General features: G+C 31.3%; 1 protein-coding gene across 1 annotated transcript in view; it reads right to left on the bottom strand.

Moving 5' to 3' along the window:
- Positions 1 to 24,131, bottom strand: part of LOC117169936 (cell surface glycoprotein MUC18-like) — a 397,122-nt gene that overhangs the window by 88,375 nt on the left and 284,616 nt on the right. The window contains exon 2 of the mRNA XM_033356446.1: positions 22,505 to 22,632. The gene's annotated coding sequence lies outside the window, so the exon portion shown is untranslated. The remainder of the gene's footprint in view (positions 1 to 22,504; positions 22,633 to 24,131) is intronic.

The raw sequence follows: 24,131 nt of genomic DNA, 5'->3' as shown, positions 1-24,131 counted from the left end.
AAACTAGTCCAAGGCTATTTAAAAACAACCTGCAACACTTGACTGAAAGCGAGAGTTTGGTGTATTTTTGAGACCACTTTTTTTTAATTCAAAAATTTTCTTGATGGATATTCATAGTATTCAAAAAGACGAACAATTTATCCTAATTACTTTTTTTCACAAAAAAAACGACCATAGTTATAGCATTAAAAAAAAAAACGCAGGAACATGAACCTTTTAAGCCAAATAGCGCACAATACGACAAAAAATCCGGAGAAGAAAAATGTTGCGTCTTGAATGTCCTACAAGATTATCATAAGAACTTACTGAATTTTTTTGAAAAATCCAAAATTCAAATTTGGAAATGCAAAATAATGGAAAATCCAAAAATTACATTTTTTCATTTAACAATTTCACAGTATAAAGCATATTAAACAGCGCTGATGCCCCCCCCCCCTCAATAAACAAAGTATCGTTGGATTGTTGGTGTAACTATACCCTCGACGCCAGACGATTGGAGAGACTTTTTGTAAATTATTAGGAGATAATGCAATAGAGCACCACAGATGTGATGTAGAACACGATGCGGTAGAAAATTCAATTCACAAAGTGTGGGTCACTGAGATTAGGGATATAATTTAGAAATTAAAAAACAGTCGGGCTTCTGATTAGACTGCATGTGTAACTTTTGAATTGTGAAAATAAAGTTGGAAAGGAGATAATTCAGTTTTAAAAAAATGGCAGAAGTTGCAATAAAATGTTTGATAACAAAAGTTTTTTTAAGAATGTTCATTTTTTTAAACGAGACAATGAAACTACGTATTTTTTAATGCCAATGCATGTTTTACTCGATTGCGAAATACGAGATACGTGTTGAGAATGTGTTCGCTAAAGCCGAAGGAGCTTTAATAAAAGAGAATTCCCAAACGACACATTACTGTTTTCGATGCTTTGATCTTTAGTTGTTGTTTTTATTTTATTTTAATGAGAAAAAAATGTTGAATGTTTCTATAAAATAAAAGATTAACAAGTAATTAATAGTTTCCATACAAAAAATAAATTAATTGTAAATTATAGTTTAAACTTTAGTTTTCAAAATACGATTTGATTTGACGTAACTTGAAGTTTCTCTGATTACTAGTGTAGTTGTATACAACAACCTGTTCTAGTAGTGAACCAGTGAAACATGAAACTATCAACGCTAAATTACTCGTTTCACGAAAATTGAGTTTAAATTCTATTTCGAACTTGAAGCACAAATTCGATTTCATACGCCCTTTGCAGCAAGGAGTTTCTGACATGTTATAGTCACTCACGTTATTGATATAGAATAGTTTAGAAAATCGCGTACAATTTTCGTCCCATTAGCATTTCTCTTAAATTATATTCAAAAATAATGTGTGCACTAATATGTGTACTTCAATGACAATTTTTATTTCGAAATCAATAATCATTTTTTAAACTCCTAACCAACGTGAAAATAACTTTTGCAGAAAATTATATTTTTCTCTCCCCCATTAAAAAGTTATGGAGAAAACATAAATTTTCTTGTTAGTTATGTTTGTTTTCTCGAAGCAGGCTTTAAAATTCAATATTTGCTCCTGGAACTTTACACACTAGCTACAGAGCGATCATTTCGTTTTAGAGCCTTTCCTACTTTTCGCAAGTATTGTTAAAGTTTACAGTTTCTGTAATGGTAAAAGAATTTACAATGAAAGACTGCGTTAGTGAATTAAAAGGTGTCGAGGATAAATGATAAAACTAATTATGATATTTTAAGCCCCACAAAATAAATTTCGCAGAAAACTTAAAAAAATGGTTATTTTTATATTTTTAGTGAAAGAAATTGATAAATTTAGAGTTATTTGAAACGGTCAACAGAACGGATAAAATACAATGCAGAACTTCTGCCAAGATTAGTCTTACACGGCTAATCTTAATAGACTTCATCCCCAAGAATCTTACCCTCTTTAGTTTTAATTTTTTTCGTTTCGCGAAAGAGTAACAACTGTTTTAAGACCTAAGACGAAAAAATTGCTAGATTTAATTTGAAAAATGTTGTTTTATTTATTTTATACAATTTGGGATGCAGTTTTTCTCCATTTTTGTCCGTTTCTAGAATGTAGAAGGAATACTTTAAATATTTTCTAGATGCACAGTCATCTTAAAAATTACGTAATCTAAAACTTCATTCATAAAATTGAAAAAAAAATCATTGATCATTTAAACAAATGATAATAAAAAACCTTAGCGTAAATAATAAAAAAATTTGAGATCATAATTGTTTATTTCAATGTAGTTATTTCCATATTTCTGTTTTTTCTCTCGTTTCAGGCAAAAGTTTTAATTTTCATATAATTTAAGTTTAAAAATGCCCATTCTATTCCTTGAAAGATTGATCACAACTCCATTCATCGCGGTTTAAGGCAAATCATTTTATTTAGAAGTAATGTGTACAATTATTTATTGAGTCAAACCATTTGCTAAATAATATTGAATAAAAGCGTGATAAATAAATCATAAAAAGCTTTTTGAAAATAGAATGAGATTTTGCAATTCAAAATCTATTAAAAATTATTATTTTTGCCTACACGCAGAGAAATTTCAAGAGATTAATTCACGGAAGCGCGTTATTTTTGAGCTCCAATTTTTATGTGCTTTAAATACTCGGAATTTATAATATAAAAGCATAGGATTCGAGACCGGAGAGAAAAGGAAATGCTTGAAATTTCAAGACCTATGCTTTAAAAGCAAGGGTTCCGAGATATTAGTTTTCGTGCCAACGCGTGATAAAATCAAGGAGCAGTGTCACGCATTGCTCTCCCGAAATTTCTCTCCGTGTAGAGTGAAATAAAATATACAAATATGTACTATACCTCGAACATCCTTGAAAACAAAAATAATTAAATCACTACACCCATTTTTTTAAATAACCATTCTCGTGTTGTCCATATACGTACTTGAAAGATCAGTAGATTTAATTTGGTTTTCAGTCAAATATAAGATTTTTTTTAAAATATGTAGAGACTTTTTCACTTCAACATTTGTGTTGCGTAGAAGGTGAGAGGGCGAGCGTGGAAAAGTATGGATAGAGGAGTAAGGGCAAGTAGGAAAGGGGTGGGGAAATGGAGGTGGAAGAGAAGGGGGCGTGAAGGCGGGAAGTATTTTCGGTGTGGGTAAGTAGGGGTGAGTGGAAGTTGAAGTATTGAAAGAGCCACAGGGGAGGAAGTAGTGAGGGAAGAGGAGGGTAGTAGAGTAGAGGTGATGAAGGGGATTTGAGAAAGGTTAGATGGAGATATGGCCGAGGGACGTGAGCGGAAAAAAGGGCAAAGAGTGATGCGTAAGTAGTGGAGGGGAGCGTGGGTACGGGGTAGAGGTAGGGATACAGGAGGTATGGAGCAATGGGCGACAAATTGGGAGGGGGTAATATAACGATAGAAGTGATGGCGGTAATGAGACTTAGGGTAATTAGGGGTAGTGGGTTGGGAGGGAGAAGTGAAGGAGGGGCATTATGGGTTGTGATTTGAGGGCCAATAGGGGAGGGGAGAGGACGATATTATAGAAACGGATAGGACAGAAGATTTGAATGACTTGCAAGTAACCCTACCCAATTGTCATTCATCGATTTTAATTAAAGCTTGCTGAGTGGTAAAATATTAAAAAATATTAGCCCCGCGCTTATTTATATCTGCCCTCACTGATTTTTAGGGGTAGAAATGACCCCTATCAAACCACAAGCAGGCTAACCCACCTAAAGCTAGAGATAACAGGTTTAATCGCTGTTTTCTTTTAAAAAGTTAAATTTTACACCGTAAACTACCTCACATAACATCTACCCCTAGGTAACTTAATTTATTCAAACACCTATCCCTAATCTGCCAACCCCTGCACGGAGAAAAATAGATATTGAAAAGCAGGTATTAAAAACATATTAGCCTTGAACAGTGTGTTATCTGTTTAATACAAAAATCGCATAATTATGCAAAAAGGCGAATGCTTGAGGATTGGAATTTTCAAAACAGAGGACTACGATATTAACATTCTTTTGCATTTTATAGAAAATGGCATGCTTTCCAGGTGATTGTTGCACAATTAAAAAATATTTCTTGAATATCTTTGATTCTGCCCTTTAATATCTTGGATATTGTCAGTTAAAATCTTCTTTTTAATATATACGGATGCTCTACTTCAGTATCTAGATTTCTGTCCCATAGTTAAATCGCTAAGATATTACCTATTAATATCTAGATAGTCTGTGCTAACATCTATTTTTCTCCGTGTGTAAACCACCCCTACCAAACCACGCATGTGAAATTCTATCATATTATGAAAAATTAACCATTAAATTAGTTGCTTCCAGGGTTCCCATGGTGGCTGCTTTGTCTAATTTCTTCTGAAATTTCCTCAACATACAGAGAAGTCCCGCTACATAAGTTCCCGAGATACAAGATAAGCCATTCCAAGGGGGCGATAGAGAGGCGCTTAGAAGGTCAGCGGAGTTGCACAGTTTACGGTTTGGGTAATCAGAACAGCATGCTTGGTATGCCATTCGAGATCAGTCGTTCAGTTCAGTAATTTGAAAACAGTAGTACAGATCAATGTTTAGTCATCCATTTGAGCCAATGGGAAAGGTTAACAGGCTTATGGTTATGTAGTACAAATCAATGATTATTCAGATATTCAGGGAAGTAGTACAGGTCAATGGTTAGTCAGAAATTTGTGGAAGTAGTAAATATCAGCGTTTAATGATAAATTTTACACAGTAGTGCAGATCAACGTTTAATGAGTCATTCGAGAAAGTAAATTAGATTAGCGTTTAATGAGGCATTTTGAGACAATCGTACAATTCAATGTTTAATTAACCATTCGAGGACAGTAGCGCAGGTCGAAATTTAGCTAAACATTGGTTCGGTAGTACAAATCAATACAGTAATACATGCCAGAGCTTAGAGAGATCTATGCTCTGGCATCCATTCAAGACAGTAGAAAAGATCATCGGATAGTCAGGCATGTGATCAGTTGAACAAGACAATGCGTAGTCAGAACTTAGATCCAGTAGTAAATATCAGCGCTTAGTCAGTTTGAGGCATTATTACAGAGCAATATTCAGTCAGTGATTAGGGATAATGCATCAGGTCAGCTTATAGTCAGCAATTTTGGAAAGCAGCGCAGTTCAATTAGTTATGAGGTGGCAGTAGTGCAGTTTTAAAAGTAGTCAGAAATTGGTTGCGACAGTACAAATCAATGCTTGGTTAGCCATTTGGACCAATGCTTCAGGTCAGCATTTCGTCAGTCATTATGAACAGCAGTAAATGTCAATGTGAAGTCAGCAAAATCTCTTTTAAATTTCTTTTAACAACACGGCTTCGAAAGAAGGTGTATACTAATATAAATATATCTATATGCTGTTTGATATAATAAGACGATTGTTTCGATTTTGGTCATCACAGGATGACACTCTTGGGTTGTTAATAGTTCGGAGTTTAAACAAAGTATGTTGGTAACAGCATTCTGGTAATTGGCTTCAAAATATTTCCACTATAACTACAAGAGGTGCGTAGAGTCAGGCGAAGATTGCTGAAATTACTTTAGAACTCTCTAGCCATGTTGGAAGGACATCAACGTCGCTGTCGCTTTGTTACTATCAGCAAGACCTTTATTGCGCATTACCATCCACGAGGCTTCTAGACTAATCTTCCAAGTATATTACCGATCACACAAACTTTGTGTTTGGTCCTTAATATTGTTCGAGTTGAGTGAATATAATTTTAGTAACATTAAAGTGAAGTGCAGATTACCCCAAAACGTATTTTTGAAATTTAAGAACCGTTTCTTTGGACGATTTTTTGCACTAGAGAATATTTATCAAAAACTTATTTTAAGTCTTACTTTCCTAACTTGAAAAATTGTACTACAAAACCACCTAGTACTAGGCTGTGATATTTCTGTTTAATATCGGACAAAATAGAGTGATTTAAAAACTAAACGAATTCTAATCGAAAATGAAAATAATTTGCAAGATTGGTATGAATTTCATAATACACATTTTCTCAAAGGCCTGCATATATTAGGGAGAAGTAAATCACTTAATACTTGTACCTTTAGGTTTAGTTTTCTACCCTTTTGCGAATAATTTTACAGCTCAATGATTTTACAAGGGCAACAAAGCAAAATCAGTTCACGGTTTGTTTGTGGATGACAAGTCTGATTTTTCAAACGCTTGAAATAAGACCTCTTATATTAGGTGAAAACTTATTGCTTCATAAAATTCGGATGAAATTCGTTAAATAAAAATAAATAAAAATGATATTCACCTAAACGTAAACCATTATTTTTCGTTGTAGAATTTACTGCCCCAGTGTGTTTATTTCAAAAGCTACGAACGTACATTTCAACTTCTAAATTTTTCTACTGAATTTATTTTAAAATACATTCATTTTTATTAAATGCTTTTATCCAAAGGACTTTTGCCAAATTGTAAAGATTTATTTACAAGTAGTGCTTTTGCGTGGACGCTTCATGCTTATATGTATCTTTCCACGCTAGAGGCTTTCGTTAGAAGACTGTAAGCTTTTTTTCAGCGGAGGCGTTGCGTCATAACTACTTCAATTTGAAGCCTGATTTCTTGCTTATTTACCTTTGTTTGAAGTTTACACTATATACAAGTCTTGCCGGAATTCCTAGAAGTTATAAAGTTTAGGTACACAGTAAAGTTTGTGAAAATTTGCTTGTAGTAACTCCCTTGAGATATGTTTTCACGCCACTTTGAAACGAGTAGCGTGTGCAAATAATATATTTCTTGCAAGCCTCAGAGTTTTTTCTCTTAAATTACGACGTTCTTAAGACTTTACGATCTTTTGAAATTCCCTACTTTTATTCTGTACAATATGCTCTGCAGCCCACTTAAACTGATTTACTAATCTTTGAGATAAAAAAAAAGAATTAAAATTAAATATCTTACGTTCAGAAATTTGTGGAATAAAAGCAGAAGACAAATATTTTTCTCAAATTTTATCTTGTGAGAATTATAATAATATTAAGGATTTTCCTTATTTAGTTTCATGTTTATTTCGTAAAACAATTCTTCTGGTTGAAAAAGCAAATAGTGTTTCACTCAATAATTATATCTTATGGCATCTCATTTTTCAGAAAAACAGAGCTTTTTTGATCATCTTGACGTTAAAAATCATAATTAGTTCTGAAAACAAATAAGGAATTTTTTGGAAACTTTTGAATTTCAGGCTGGGAGAAAAATATAAATTTTTCTATATTAGGCTATGAATCCATGGCTCTGGAAATTAGTTTTCTTCTTTACAAAATAGCTTCTCTAGATTGAACTAGTTCCAACTCTCAAAAAGAAAAAAATGATTTCTCTTTTTACGTATGGGAAAATTTTACTTTATAAATAAAATAGGCAGAACCTAATAATTTCGACATCTTCCAGGCTAATGGTCCATAAGTCCGGAAGACGTCGAAATTATTAGGTTCCGTCTACTTTATTTATAGTTCCAAGTCCTACTTCTAAATATTTAGAAAGCACTGTTTTAAAAAACGCTGAATTTTGAACTGAAAAATATTATTAATAATAGTATATTATTAAAAGTTCAATAAATATTATTTAACTAAGAATGAATAATTTTAAACCCAAAATATAATATAGTAAACTTTTCAACTAAAAAATTGACTTTTAACCAAAAACAGTTGGATTTTCAACAAAACAGGTTAGTTTTCAACTAAAATGATAAGCCTTCAACGGGAAATATCTTGAAAAGTTTCTATAGATTTACCAGCGGCGAACCTCATTTCAGGCAGATTTGTAACTTCCTATTACCAGAAAGAAATGTTTGAGAAAATTTGCAATTTCAGAGTAGTAGAAAGATTTCAATTTTCCTACATTGGGCTATAAATCTCGATGGCTCAGGAAATTATTTTTGTTTTTACCTTCAAATAAAGGAAATAATAAATGATATATTTTTCTTCAACCCAAAAGATTTACGAAAAACCCACCTGGGAATTATGAAAAGTAACACATTTATTCAGACATTTCTCCTCTATATGAAATAACAGAAAAACACCTCTGGATCTAATCAGAAGAAGACAATAATAAATATTGTATTCTTTTGTCAAAAAGAAGTTACAAGAATCTCCCTCGGATTTTCATGGTAATACAAAAATGCAGAATGCTTCCCTTGTGTGACGTAACCAGTAACATAAAAAATACCACTCGAAAAAGGTAAAATATCTTTAAAAATCTTACCAGAATTTATTTTCCTTAAATAAATATTTTCCTGTATTCATGCATTTCAATAAATGTTTTTAAATTACTCAGAATTTGTTAGCTTTTACACTTTTTTCGAAACTTTAAACATAAAAATGTCGTAAAATCTTTTTTGTTCCTTAATTGAATTCGAGAAAATGAGCAACTCTGTCAGTTCAGTTTGAAGTCGTCAGCTGCAGGAAAAGATTTTTACGATCAAACTTTTTTATACAAAAGCTCCTCCTTCTCAGAAAAATACTTTTCCCGTCCGATTTGAAGTTCAGCTAATATGACGATACACTTTCCGTAAAACGATAATAAACGTTTGTAAAATTTAAGACAATGCCATCATATTTCCTTCTAAAAATGTTTAAATGTAAAAGCCCTTTAACTATTTTCTGATAAGGTAGAAGATTTAATAATAATTATTATTATAAAGAAGATGAAAAAATAAACAGATTTACACCATATAACAAAGCATATGTAGATAATGAAGCAACAGATTCACGGGCCTATCTTTCGCATAGAAATGACGTTTATATTTTTTTTCGCCTCCGATGATTACAACCGTATATCAAGCTGTTCAGTATTTATGTAACTGTTTTCCACACAAGGCACATGCTTTTAATGAATTCTACGATACTCGAATTCCAAGGTAAACACGCGTTGCGGCTTTTGGCACTCAGCCAATATGCAATATAACTCACACTTTTTTTATTCTTCAGAGCATTATTATTAAATTGCCCTGAAATTAACAATACGAATAAAAATAACCAATTCCGACATTTTAATTGTGAATTGCTAAATTTTAAGAAATATAATTTGTTATGTTTGGAATGGCCTGAAACAGAACATTTAAAATAATAATTTAATATTGAATGTCTAATTAATTTTGTTGTGTCAGGCACTTGATAAAAAATATTCACTCAAACGAATTTTTTAAGTTTCTATTGCTCTAGATATCAAATAATAATTATTTTAATGGAAATGCTTAATGCTAAAATGATTTAAGATTTTAGTCCATAGCATAAAAATGGTTCCATTTTTTTAGCAGCTAAATTAAAAGTGTACAATTTGGAATATTTTTTTTTAAATATTGTCTTATTTCCAGCATAGAAAACATAGGCTTCCTTTGTTAGATTAAAGCGTATTTTTTGTTTGAAAACAAGACCTACTATCTTGAAACAAAAATTTCTATACGTCAAGGGCTTGATTTTAAATCAATTCCACTGTGAATACTTTTAATTCAAAACTGTTTCCTTACAAACACTTACTATTTGGAGCGATTCTGAGATTTGGTAATTATTAAGGCATTTAATTTGATATTCGACAGTGTTAAGTATTTCTAACTAACCAGTTTGAAATTATTAAATTTTTTGAAAATTCAATTTTAAACTTAAAAATTTAAGATTGTCCAGTTTTAGGTACTGTCAATTGTAAATCAAATAATTTTTTGGAGATGTGTCAATAAGTACTAATTTTTGTACCAGTACAGATACGTTAAAAACACCAGCGAATAGCAATAAAAAATAAAAAACGTAAAACATAATTTTTTGTTCCATTCAGAATTGTTGCGTTAAATGTTTAATTTTTTTTGAAAAATTTTCATATGTCGAATCCGATATTTTCTTCGGCTTAAATCGAAGAAACTAGTTATTATTTTCCATTAATGCAAATTTTTTTTCATGCTTCTAACATTGACAAATTTACCATTTTTCTAGATTTTGTAGGATTTTTTACGATGTTGTCATGAAAAAAAATAATAGCGTATTTCTTTAATAATTGCTGAAGAAATTTCAGGTTTAACTCAATAAAACAACATATTTTTGCACATTTTTAAAAAATTATAAATTGTCAAGGGTTTAACGACTATTGAATTTTGGTGCACAATCTGCAATGTCATCCCGTATAAGCTTCTGTAACTCAATGTAATTTCGCGTAATTTTATCAAATCTGGCGTAATTCCATGCACTTGTGCGTAATTCTTAAAATATACTTAATTGCTGAGAAAAAAAGATTACAAAGTAACCTTTACACAGCACACTTCCGGAATTTTACAAGGAAAAACAACACAAACAAAAATATATATATGAAAACTAACCATTTTTAGTTTCCAGATAATAAAATGTAATCTTAATTGTTTGCTTAATCTAGTAAGTACAGAACTTCAGATAGTTGTAGAGACAAAAAATAAATGTTAAATAAATTCTTTCTATTACATTAAGAATCAAAATAATATGGCTAATAATACCGTTTCAAACAAAAGACATTATTTTACATGAAAATTTTTTAAGTCCTAAAAAAACCTCTATTTAACAATTTTTTTTAAAATCACATTTTTTCTTATAATCGCTTCTCACAAAATTTTGAAAAATGCTGCAATTAAAATAAAGAATGGCTTATCTTTTGAACAAAATATTCTCTAGAACTTTACTCGCTTCAATTTAATAAATAAATTTTTCTAAGCTTATGACAACAACAACATTTTTGTGAAAAAAAAACATTTCTCAAAAAAATAACTATATATGCATTACAGAAAATATTCTTTAATTATTATCTTTAACACGTCTTAAATTTTGTTAGTAAAAATTCTGTTTTTTCTTTCAAAATACCTAACTGATGATATTATTTCAATTTATAAAATCATAGACAATTTTTTTCAAGATACCTAATTTTGGGCACGACAACAAACTTAGGAAAAAAAATTTAAATACTAATTATATTCCTGCATTAATACCAAGAATAAATCTTCAAGTTTATGTAAGTATATCATACAGTGCCTTATATTATTATTTAATATCTTGTGAAATCTCTTGTAATCATTTGGAATCCTAGGAAACCCCAAGAAATCCTGAATAATCCCTATAATCTTCTGCAATCTCATGTATTCCTATCTAATATTGTGTAATCCTATATCATATCTTGTAATATTATTTAATCACGTGATATTGTAATCTAATGCAGCCGAAAACTTCAAATCAGGCAGGTTCTACACATGAAGTCGCAGAAACTGTCTGGAATACTATATGCTTGTGTTTAGAAGATTTTTTTTATTACAGGATTTTAGTAGACCTATTTTTTTACAGTACCCGATGTCCTAATTATTTTTAGTTAATTTTATATCAAAATAAATTCAATTAAGTATGAGCAAGTGTCATCCTATAACGTGTCCATGACTACCTTTTTCAACCTTCTGGCATTATATCTTGTCAAAAAAAACCTAAGATCTAATTGTAAAATACACGCGTTTTGTAGAATTAATTGAAGAATTACAAAACAAAGTTTTTTTTTCTCGTTTTTAATTATAGTTTCAGAATTGTAATTTTTTTAATTTACCCGAGTTTTTATGTAATCCGGTGACAAAATATTTTCTTATTAACTTTATGAATTAAGAGCTCAATTTCCACATTTAAACTGATTAGTAATTCAAACTTATTGAAAATACTTTGATATGTGAAATTTCAATTCCCCTTAAAGTGTCCTTATTTGTCCAAAATAATAGAAAAGCCCGAAAAAGTCATTCGGTGCCATCCGGTAATACCGGTTTATTATTAGAAGACCTATGTTTTGAAGGTAAAGAAGGAATTAAGAAAACATTAAAGAAAACATTAATAAAAACATCTAAGTCTTAGCTAAAAACAATTGATTGTTATTTTATTCACGCGTACAAATATACTTTAAACATATCCAATTTTTCGCATAACCTTGTCATCTGGTAACACTAAATTTATTTTCATTGCTTGTGTAGTTATTCGTAAGAAAGGAAATAATCGATATTTTAATTACTTTTTAATTGAAAAATAATTATAATTAAATTTGAAGTTATTTGGTAATTGCAGAAATTATTATTGCGACTTGAATATATTTTTGTTAACTTAAATTTCAATTTGATTAATTTCAGCATTCACTCCACCCTACTACAAAATCTAAAAAAGATGTTTACGAGTAATTAATTTACATTGCAAAAATGCTGATAAAATGCTTTCCTGGTTACCTTCATCAAGTAGTTATGAAGCTATTATGAAGTAGTTATGAAGTTATGAAGCTTTCCCCTTTTCCCTCGATGAAGAAGACAGAATGTTTTGAACAAAAATAATGTTTTTCAATTTCTGAAAAGACTCATCTTTCGTTTTTAAAGCTTATACTTCTTATAAATTGTCATTTTTAATTTTCGTTTTAGAAATGCCTTCAGAATCTTTTAAAATTAGAACTGAACTAAAAGATAACAAAGGAGTTCCTTAGTTATAAATATAAAAAAAAATACACTGAAACTTTAACTCATTATCATCATATTCTTTGAATACATTTTGCATTAATGCCCTCTGATAAATGCCGGACAGAATATAAAAATGGCGAGAATAAAGCTAGAGAGATTTATTCTCCAGTGAACGATTCAATTAATTTTACGCAGCCGAATGGAGAATCATAAATCTCGCTTAGCATACGTAATAAGCAGAATAATCTATCCGTCAGAGTCAGGACAAAAATGTGTTAATGCTTTTGGCATTTGGCCACTTCACCTTATATTCGTGCACTTCCATTTCGTATAAACCGGAAGTTGGCCAGAGGTTGCAGGACTCGATGCCATCAATTTCGACGATGGCAAAATTATTGGTGGTCGCTTCCACTTTTCCTGGGGGGAAAGACAGCGAGGTCGGCTGCTCTTCTTTTATGATATATCTTTAAAGAAAATGCGATTAACGCGCCACCGCGAACTTGGCTATACGTGTAGCTTTTGTACATAAATTTCAATCACCGGAGCTTTAAAAAGGGACGTAGAAAACCTCCGACCTCAGATTCAACGCACCATACTACATTATTTACTTTTCTCAAAAAAAGCATTCGCCCGTTTAGCGTGATATGATCTTCTTAATTTCAATTAATTTCAATTGCAACTGAAAATGAAAAAATATGGTTGGCAATAACGTTCCAAAATATTTTATACTAGCAAATTTCAGGTCCATAGCATTGCTAAAAATCTACAGTAAAAAGCAAATTAATATATTTAAGGCTCTATATGGGTTTGAAGGAACATATTCGCTCTTTGCGTTGGATTGCTATAAAAATGGTTAAATAGAGATTTTGTTGCCGTTTTTAAAAGGAACAATTTTTCCTAACACCTTTTTTTTTGTCTCATTTTGCTTATCTGGTAATTTTAATTTTCTACTTTTCAATTAGGTATTTTCACTTCGACCATAAGCTAAATTTACTTCGTTAAAAGCTGAGGGGAACACAATGGACCAAATGCACGGAACAAAACTTTATTTCTGTAATATCTTCGTAATAAACAATAATTACTATCATTTTATTATCTCATTAAATAGTTCTTAACAAATTGAAACTATTTTTCAAAAAATTAGTTTTTGCGAATATATTAACAAAATAAGACAAAAATGGACCGAATTCCATGCATTCGGTCATTGTTTTCCCCTCAGTAATCAACGAAGTGAAGTTAGCTGGTAATTCAAGTAAAAATACTTAAAAGCATTTTCGATGTTGAAGAGAAAAAGAGTGAGTTTTATAAAAAAATATTTGAAGGCGACTTTGTGGATCTTTTTAAAAGCACTCATTTCTTTTCTGGACTTTTTTATATATTTCAAATTGTTTAATTGAATTTATTTTTTTCTTCAATTATATTTTGGATGTTTGAGAGAAAAACCGTCCGTTCTATCAGAAAAAGGTTGAAAATGACTTTGTACTCGTTAAATCTGAATTAGTTAAAATTTAAGTTTTTCAGTCAGTACACTTAATTTTTAGTGAAAAATTAGTTACTTTCAAGGTTTTTACTAATGAATTAGTCAACGGACCACTGTTTGTACCATGACAATTGAATTCGTCGAAAAAATGACTCATTTTTATAAGTTATTTCTGAGAACTACCAATTCATTAGTGAATTTCTCAACATAACCACTGTCAAGACGTTGACGCAGAAAAAGTGAAGATTCTTTTGTTACTCAAACAGACTTTTAAGAATAGGCGAGAGAGTTGATTTAAAAGAAGACACTGGCTATCACGGAAATTCACGAGAAGTACCCCAGACTTTTCGATTAGAACGGAGAAATGCCACGTATTAAAAATAAATCTCATCGTGTAATTTAAAAAACGATTTAAAGTGACGTCTTAGAAATAAACAATTGCGTTACGGACATGCGCGTCTCTCCGAAAGCGTCTCATTTTTAACTAATCAATTAATAAATTTTGACTATCCAATTGGTCGTCTAGCGTTTGACTAATTAAATTCATTAGACGAAAGTAACCCATTCAATTCGTTATTTTTGACGAATTATCAGTTACTGAGTTTTTTCGTATGTAGCATATAGTTTAGCCGGGAAATAGAATTTTTTATTTTTCAAAAAGCTCAACATTTAATTAAAAAACGGGTTTTATTCAATTTGTAGAGATTTTTAAGATTCATATTTTACGTATATAATAATTTTTTTTGTATTTTTCATAGTTTTTTTATAACGTTTTTCACGATTAAAACAAAAGCTATGCTACTTATCAAAATTGGACTTACGGAAATTTACAGATCTTTTTTTGGATGAACCATTTTTTTCAACATTTTTTAAAAAACTATCTCCAGAAATTGTCTACATACCTATCTTTTGAGCTGTGGCTGAAGAGCTTTTTTTATAATATCATCATGGACATTTTTCCTCGTTATATCACAAAAAATATTAAAATAATTAAGGTTTCTTAAAGTGGGCTCGTTTTAATGGTAATTATTCATATTATTTTGTTCAAATAGCAAGATATATTTGTAGAATTTCTCTCCTAGATTCTAGACTAAGGTGAAACTCAGTGCAAAGAAGTGGCAGAATCTCAAATAATAATTGTACGCACCAAATTATTAAAACATAAAAACAACAATATTTCCATGATTATTACCAAAGTTAAGTGAATTGTGATGAACACACGGAAAAAGTTCTTGAGGCGAACGATTGAATCGAGAATATATTAAACTGAAAGAAAGTGTCCGCTTAGATTAGGTAAAACGTTTAGTTAGAAGAGTTAAACATTTAGTTACTTTATGTAAACTGTTCTCGTAAATCAGTAATTTGGACATAATTGCTAAGTTGGAGAGTTTATTATTTTCGACAGATTATGTGTAATTTTATTATCTTTAGATTAGAAAAAATGTAGTTTTTATAGAAATATTTTAACTTACAGTAGCCAATCTTTGGTTTACTATCGCGAAAATGAATTTCCCTGAAATCCGTATAATGCATTTGGAGGTCAAGTTTGTTTTATCGCGTTTCTTGATATTTCAATATAGTTATCACCTACAATCGAAACAATTGTCACTGCTCCCGCCTAGACCGTCGCCATTTTATTTCGCTGTTCCCACAATGCACCGGCGCTCTTCCGATAATTCCTTCAGGCACCTATTCTTAATATCCCTATTATAGCTATACTTATTAGGGCATTGACTAGACGATATCCTTGGTATATAGAAAATGGTCAAGAATATTCATTTTCGCTGATCCAGGGATCTTTCTTAATTCCTTCGTTCGTTTTCAGCTAAATGTTTAGTTATAATGAAGAATAATATCCCTGTCATCGCTCAATTTTTTTTACTGTGCAATAATATTTAGACCAATGTTGTAAGTATGTACACATTTTTAACATTTTTAATTTTTTTTCAACGAAGCTTGACCTTATATTTTTAAGAGAATCTAAACGAAAAATTCTAAACGTATCTTGCCGATTAAAAAAAAACTATGGAGACTTCAAGCACCTTAATAAAAACAATTTTATTCTGACTCAGCGTGTCTTGAACCGTGGCGATGTAATTCAAACCGACGAAGTCAAATTTTACAGAAACCTAATACCTTCCCATTAGAATGGGAATATAAAAATTATTTTGCTTGCCACCCCTACCCCCGTCATAATGTTTCTTATATTTTTAACAATTAAGATTTTATTGACTTTGAGACTTGAACTAAAATAATTTTAGAGTGTCTTAGTTTTTTTAAACAGGTGAGAGCTTTTTATAATATAATGTACCTGCAAGCGCCAGTATTAGGTTTATTATTTGCATTTTAATAATAATGTATATTCAGATTCTCATATATAATTCATATTAATTTTCATTTGAAAATTAACAAAAAACAAACAAAAAAACAATTAAAACATTATAAATTTGAAGTACTAAATATGAATTGAAAACTCACATTCTATACAATACTTTGCAGTGGTTTTTATATAACTATGTATAATATAAAAAATTACTTTTTTGTAACTACTTTCAAACAAATCATAAATCATCATTTTGAAGATATTGAAAGAAAAAGATTTTTTCGAAATTCCACAAAACTCTGAAAAGGAAAAGGAAATCAATATGTTAACGAAAGTTATAATCAATGATGAAATACTTTCTCAATTAATTTTATGATCCATTTCATCATTAATTGAATTTGAAATTATTTGAAAAAATTAAAAACTACGTTTAAATCAATCCTAGCTGGTACTGGCGGTATGAGACAATTCATGATACAGCGGCGGTTTAAAAAAGGTGGCATCTCAATTCGAAGTAGGTAAAGGAAGTATTTCAGGGTAGAAGCAAAAATTTGGTTTCTGGGAATAGCACTATAATAGATGGGCAAGGGGCCAGATAAGGTAAGGTGTAGGGACAGTATATGCAGGGGTGGTTGGGGGGCAAGTCTCTCAAAAAAGTATGGCATCCCATTCGTAAATGTTAGAAATGTGGGAAAGAAAAGTAAACATGTTAAAGGGCATAAGTTTGTAACAAAATGCCACAATGATGTGACATAAGCGGCATGATGTTGAGGAAAAGTGACACAAAGTTTGGGAAAAAGTTGTATAAGTTTGGGGCAAGTGGCATACGTTCGGGGTAAAGTGTAATAAAGTTACGGGAAAAAGACATGTGATATATTTGACTATGGATATGTGAATGATGGAAAAGAAAGGCTAGAGATGGCAGAGCATAATGAAAGTATTGGTGGATGTCAGGGGATGATTAGGGGTAGAGAAGGCATAACCTGAGATAATAATGTGGCACATACGAAAATATTGCGCTTAGAGTAATATGGCACATAGGTTAATATGGCATATGTGGTAATTTGAAAATCTGGGCTATTGTGGCACATGGAGTAATATAGAATCAGTCTCTTATGATAGCTTATCAAAATGATTTTGTAAATACATTTTACAGTAAAAACAGAGTGTGAATCTAACGCTAATTTCAGGGTACCATATACCTGTAACCAAAATTAGGCTTGGTAGTGTGAATGGCACCACTTCTCAAGGTATCGTTTCCCGCGCGCTTGAGGTACGAAATGTCACCTACTGTAAATTATTTACACAGATTTGCGGCAAAAACAATAGATGATTTGCGTGCCCCAACTACGAGCGAGATGGCACAACATCTTGAAATTACCTGCAACAAAATTTATCCCAGAGTTTTTAATGTATTTTTCACTTTGAAAAAAAGGGAATAAAACTGTACGTAAAAGAGAAGATATAATAGGAAACACAGTAAGGTCGTGACATATATGCAGCATAAATCTATGACTTCATATCGAAAAGGCGTCCGTGTATCATACATACAAAGCAAAGGTGTTACTTTTCTCGGCACTATGCCCTTCACGTAGCAATGTCGATCCTTTGACTACATATATTTCTCTGCCTGGCGCTTGATTGGAGATGAGATGGGAAACCAGACAAATGCGGAAGTTCCAATACCTTTGTGGAAAGAGCAAGGAAGATAAAAAGAAACGATATAACAGAATCTTTTTATCAAGACTGTAGCGAATACCTTTCGCCCTTGAATTGACTTCGAGTCCATCACCCTTCCTGTGTAAATACAACATAAATTCCTCCTGCTTTTATACCAACCCCTACACTAATTTTTACTTATTTGAAACAAAGTCCAAATAACCCTGATTATTTAATTACTTTCTAATAATTATTTTGTCATATCTTATTTACCTTGCAGCCTTTATAGCCTTAGACTTTCACCCCTTATATTATAATTGACAAAATGGAATAAGGAGCTTACAACATGATTTTTAAATGCAGCTTAAAGTAGAAGTCCTTTCAATTTAGTCCTTTAAACATTACTGCCAATATTTATATAAATATATATCTTCCAATTTTCTGGCAGAATTTGGTAAGCTCTATGGTGAACTACAAAAAATGCTTATTCAATATGAAAAAAGTATTAGGTGAGTTTTTAAATTTTTGATGAGCATTGTGTAGGGAGGTATTAACTTTGTTCAACTTTTGTTTTTATAGATCTATAGAGCTCGACAAACTCTCAAAAGTACTTTCTCATTGTTTGATTTTTTCAGCAATCTGAATTTGCGAATCCGAAAAAGTCTTCTTGATCTTCGTGATCCCTTTAGAGACAGATATTTTTTAGTCGAGTTATTTTCAAAACTAAACTATTCAAAATGTAAAAGCTTTGAATTAGAATCTTCGCGAAATAAAAATGAAAAATTAAACATTTCAAATGTATGCTTTAAAAATCGATCAATATAAAATTAGATTAAATTCAATATCGAACATTACTGATATTTTTAAAACGATGTCTAAGATTTAATAATTTTAAATTTAATTAAATCAAAATCACGTCATAAAAATGTTTAAACGTATTGCTATTTTAGTGAATGATAGAATTTTCTTTCAATAGTAGATCGTCTAGAAGAGTATAGAGCTCTTTCAAAACGCATATAAATTACATTTCCTGTTATGTAATTCTGACAACACACCTGACTTCTATTGAATTGAATAAAAATGAATTTAGTGAAGGAATTTTATTATTTAAATTTGAGACCAAGAGCCTTAGAGTGTAACCTTTATGAGATACGGTGAACAGAATTAATAAGTAAATAAGTATGCTAAATATAACCGACAAGAACAAAGGCTCGCGAAATTGCAATCGCTGCTTTTGGACCGAAAGATAATTAGCGGACAGTATTCACTCGATTTCTTTATCAATCAAGTTATGTCTCTCATCAGCGACACTCGAGTTCATTATCGTCGTTATCGTTAATCTCGCAGACTTTTTTTACGAATCTCTCCGGATATTCCTTCCCTTTTCTTTATTCCTCCTCATCCCATTTTCTACCCCTACACTTCTCAGCTGCATTTCACGGGTCTTTCAGTTTCCTCGAGTCGAGTCGAGTCGTCCACCCGAACTCAGCAATCCAACGTATCTTGCCTTTCTTTCATAATCGTCTTTTCTCCGTAATTAAGTTCTCCACGGATTGCACTCTACGAACAGACACTCGGAGCATGCAACAATCGCTTCGTAATATGCGTCAGAAGAAGATCAATGATCTCCTTTTCTCGTAAATCGAACGCCCGTTAATCAACCTTCCGTCATAAGAAGAATGGAAAGAGAAGATTGAAAAAAATGAAAAGGAGAGGCTTAATTCAACGATACTTTCTTGATATAATATTCAGCAGAGATAGACATGATTCGTTTAAGACAATGCCAGAGTCAGCTTTTCAAAATGTGATTGGAAAATTTTATTTTGAATTATAAGTAGGGTAACTTGAAATGCCCCGCGAAGCCAGTGATTAACCACCTGCTTTAATTATGCTTATACAGACAGTTCCAGTTACAATCTTCCTGTGCAAGTCTTTTATATTTTCCAGCAAAATGCGAATGGTCTGGAACTTTCATTTTTAACTTACTATTATCAACTAACTATTGTATGGGAAAAAGTTCAAAGTAAAGGTTGCACTCTTTGAAGAGACTTACAAATAGTTCCTTTTCCTCTTTTCGACAGTTTGAACCCATTTTTGAGTATGTTCAAAAATGCGTATTTTTACAGCATAGTTTCATTCCTTTATGACTTCTAAGGATCGTCTGAGAAGTCACTTGATCTATATATATATATATATATATATATATGAATTTACAATTCCAAATAGTCTACAGATCGCAATTGTGAACGAATTTGAAAGTTTTTATTTTAGAAATGATCAGCATGAAATTTTTAAGATAACTTATTGAGTACATATATCCATTTATTTAAAAATATATTTATTTAAGGTAAGTTATTTTCTAAAAAGAAAAAGAAAAACTCAATATGTATCATATTTAACGTAGATAGACTTAGAAAACATAAATAATTCATTTTTAATATTTTGATTCTTCTAAAGTGTGAATAGTTTCTGACTTCAAGCCTTTTAAGAAAAAGATGATTATTTAATGCGTCTATTATTTGTAATAAATAGATTATTAATAACAACAATGGTTTATTGTTGATTAATTTTATGAAAAATGATTCAGTATACGTGTAAAATACTTTTTATTATAAAAGATAAACTATAAAATTTTATAGGTAAAAAAAACTACAATATTTATTGTAAAACCCAACTTTTAAGTAAGAGAGAGCCAGTAATAGGGGTTTCGGTTTTAAAATTTGTTTTTAACATTAAAAATATTAATTGATTAAGATCGAAAATTACTGTTTAGACAACGCTACTAAGATTTAGTATAGCAAATAAAAATCTGCCTTTAATCAAAATAGATAAATTGAATATCTGGTTTAAAAATGGTTTAGCAATAACACTTCAAAACAAAACTTCCTTTTAATTTCGTATTAGTTTCGTAACTAATGAGGAAATGTTATTTTCCCACTCCCTCCCTACCACCGCCCTTTTATTTAGGGACTGGTGCACCTACTTAGTTATCTACAAAATAACAATAGTATAATCTAGATACTAACGTGGTCGTCGAAGTTTGGAAGATTTTTGAATAGAAGTTCTTGTACTAATGTTGGAAGTATTATAAAAAGTTAATTTTTTATCTTATTGTCCGAGTTTTAGTGTACATTTCCGAATGAGTTGTTTTTATCGCTTCGGAATAATATTTATAAATCGACAGTGTTTTTAAAAATTCTTAACGATGGCTCACGAAGCGGAAAATCAACTGATGAAAATTAAATTCGAAGACAAATTCAGTGCCCTCAAAATTGCAAAAAACTCGTCGCGTATTTCGAATTTAGAAAGATACTACGTCAAATAAAATACGTATCAAGTTTATTTTCCTATTTTTTTTTAGAAAATAACTTGCGTTAAATAAATAATTATATTTGAAACAAAAATTGATAAATATAATCAATAAGTTTTCTTACAAATTTAATACTGATTCTTTTTAGAAAAAAAAACTTTCATAACCGTTTACAATTGCGACCTGCAGCCTATTTTGAATGGTAAATTCCCGAGCCAGCTTACTGTGCAGCGAGAAAAGTAAGCCCCGTAGGTTTTCTTTTTACTCCGGACTTTGTCTGAGCTTGTCGGGCACTTCGTGATTTGACTAGGCAGAGTCCGAAGTGAAAGTGCTACTTCGGACTTTGCCTGACACCGCTCAGTCAATTCGCGGAGGGACTAGGCAGACTGCGGACTGACAGCACATCGGACTTTGCCTGGAACATATATATACAGATAGGAATATGAGTGACGTTTATTTTCTTCAAAATTCGGAATTTAGGCCCCAGTCCCCAATTTTAAAATATAAAAATGTTATCTGAATATATGAACTTTAAATATAAAAAAAGTTGCATTAGAATATAAAGGGTATTTAAAGTGAATGGTGCAAAGTTCAAATTTGAAAGAAAAACGTCTGAACAACATTTTAGATTCCATTACGTCCTTCATACTTTTTTAAAATAGCACCAGTATAATTATACCTCCTTTAAATAAGAGAATCGAAATAATTCTCAGGTACGTATGCACTTTTTGAAACAATTGTATTACACACTGGATTATATATGTACACATTGAAACATTTTTATTTCCAAATGTTCAAATTTTTAAACTATCTAGGGGCTAAGGATGACAGTTGAAAAATTGGAAATAAATCATGGGTTATTGTGGTATATATTGCATACCGGGTAAAAAACGTCGGCTTGATTTTTCACTGTGATTTTACGAGAAAAAAATTCGGATGAATATATTTGGTTCCAGTCGTTAGCAAGAGAGAAAAAATATACTCTCTCATTTGTTCCAAAGACTGCGCGCAGCTGAATACACTTGATTGATTGACATTCATTTTTAACGAGAAATCATTTAGCCCCTTTTTTGACATAATTCAGTAATTTTCGTTATCTTCATTACCATCCTGATTAACATGACCGTGAGTAATTGATTTGAAAAGACAGATCAATAGACATTCTTATGAATCCTTAGAAATTAATTTTACATATACAAATTTTTAATGTAAGATTTGTAAAAATGTTGCGAGATTGATTTCACTGGCACATTATTTTGATTTTAATTGAGGATAATTACCTTTTGATCCTTCTGCCAAATGCACTGACCCCTCTTATCAAGGACACGGCAAATGAGTTTCGCATCCTGGCTAGGATTGACTTCTGTGTACTGTGGTGTTTCTTCAAACTTCTGAATTCCAGTTGAAGCTACAACAACAAGAATTTCGGAATCCGGTTAATTGAAATCCGTTCACAGAATCGATCATTCCATTTTGATGGAGAACGGAGCCGATGGTACAAGTTAAATCAATTGTCACGACCTGAGCGAAATATATTCTGCAGTTTGCCAAAACAATTTATTTTCATAAAAAGAAAAATTAACTTTACTACCAATATGGTCTTCGCGAAACATTATAGTTCACTTATTTTATAAATGTATGCTTTTGGCGTTGAAAAAATCGAATATTCAAAATTTAAAAAAATAGTTATGCAAGAAAAAGCAAATTAAAGGATATATTTCTTACACGGAAAACGCTCTACTAAAATTCCTTAAATTTATCAATCACTCAATTTGGGTTGATGCAAAGATCCTGAATACAGTAAATTAGGATAATTCGAAAAGTTACTATTGCAAAATAAACTTTCCACAAAGAGCAAAAAATAATTTTTTAACCTGGATATTAGGATATTTGATTACCGTGTTCGATTCACACCAGCCCTTTACTTTAATCACATTTTTCTTTTTCAGCTTGTAATATAATATTTCTGCATGTTATAATAATGTATAAACTAAATATAATCGTGTGTACTGTACAATTGCAATTTAAATAAATATAATAGTGCGAAAGAGATCAACATCCCATTATAAATAAGTCCGCATTTACGTCGTATGCTCGTGTAAAGGATACGTATCGTGACCTTCAACGCGACACAACGCATATTGGGTTTCTTCTTTTTCGTCTGCAAATCTGACTGCACCAATTTTTACTAAGTCGCTTATTAAATCAGTGCGCCGGTCTCTCTCGACGTTACTATAGTCCTTTACAAATATTGCAATCTTCTGTAGAAATAAATGTAATATTTTTAAATTTTTTTCCAATGAATTTTGTAGTTCGGCATGTAGTTACTGGTTACTACTCGGAGTAGTAAACATTACAAAAGTTCCGCTATGTCCCTTTATTGCAAACTGAAAATAGTAAAATCTAGTATGGTTTTGAGCAAATATTGCAGCAAAAGGTGTCTCCGTGTAGCAATATTAGAGGGGTCGCAAGGTAATCGATGTATTTTTCAAATTCCCAATCGGTTAATTTTTCCCAACCACGCATCCATTATTAAATGAAATTAAATTCACTGGAACTGCAACATGTCAAAATAAGGCGAGATTTGACGTATAGACGTTGCAACGCCGTCATAGCGCTGTTGCAATTCTACCGTATGGGCGTCAGAACGACACACTTTTTGTGGCTGCCTTAGAGAAGATACGTATACTGCTACTAGAACGGAACTGTATCGCTACGGAGGCTATTTTGAGAGTTTCGCTGTATTAGCTTTCTGATATCGTTCTAACAGTGATACATATACGTCACATTGGATTTTGAAAAATTAACAAGTCCGTATCGCTGTCACAGAAATATGGAGTTTTCCGTGTAGGGGGCCATTCACAAAATACGTGATACATTTATCAGGAACTTCTGACCCCCCCCCCC

The sequence above is a fragment of the Belonocnema kinseyi genome, chromosome 3, assembly GCF_010883055.1.
Source record: "Belonocnema kinseyi isolate 2016_QV_RU_SX_M_011 chromosome 3, B_treatae_v1, whole genome shotgun sequence".
NCBI classification, from domain to species: domain Eukaryota; kingdom Metazoa; phylum Arthropoda; class Insecta; order Hymenoptera; family Cynipidae; genus Belonocnema; species Belonocnema kinseyi.
This window is presented reverse-complemented; position numbering and strand designations above follow the sequence as displayed.